The following is a 634-nucleotide window of genomic DNA, read 5'->3' as shown; positions in this document are numbered from 1 at the left end:
GTTTTTTTTTTACCACTGAGCCACCAGGGAAGCCTGGATTTTAATTTAATTCATTTATTGAGCAGTTAACTTATTTCTGTTCAATATTCAAAAGATACAGTTAGCGGTGGGACTGTCGCTCCTGTCCCAGCTTCTCCGTTCTCATCCCCCATGTTGTCAGTTTCTTGTATGTCCTTCTAGGGACATTTTAAACCTACGAAAGCAAGGGACTTCCCTGGTGGTCCAGTGGCTAAGACTTCACACTCCCGCACAGGGGCCCCGGGTTTGATCCCTGCTCAGGGAGCTAGATTCCACGTGCCACAACTAAGACTTTTCGTGCTGTAACTAAAGGTCCCGCATGCCGCAACTAAGATCCAGCACAGACAGATAAATAAAATAAATATTTTTTAAAAACATATGCAAGCAAGTAGCAACAGTAATAGCAGCAAACATTTATGTAGTACTTACTGTGTGCTGGTCACGTTCTAAGTGCTTTCAGTCGGTTCAGTTCAGTTGCTCAGTCATGTCCGACTCTTTGCGACCCCATGAATCGCAGCACGCCAGGCCTCCCTGTCCATCACCATCTCCCGGAGTTCACCCAGACTCACGTCCATCGAGTCAGTGATGCCATCCAGCCATCTCATCCTCTGTGGAC

The 634-nt window shown here is 46.7% G+C and overlaps 1 protein-coding gene across 1 annotated transcript in view; it reads left to right on the top strand.

Moving 5' to 3' along the window:
- RASAL1 (RAS protein activator like 1 (GAP1 like)) overlaps nucleotides 1–634 on the top strand; it is a 33,536-nt gene that overhangs the window by 8,844 nt on the left and 24,058 nt on the right. The window lies entirely within an intron of this gene.

This window comes from Bison bison, unplaced genomic scaffold, assembly GCF_000754665.1.
Source record: "Bison bison bison isolate TAMUID 2011002044 unplaced genomic scaffold, Bison_UMD1.0 scf7180017864495, whole genome shotgun sequence".
NCBI classification, from domain to species: Eukaryota; Metazoa; Chordata; class Mammalia; order Artiodactyla; family Bovidae; genus Bison; species Bison bison.
This window is presented reverse-complemented; position numbering and strand designations above follow the sequence as displayed.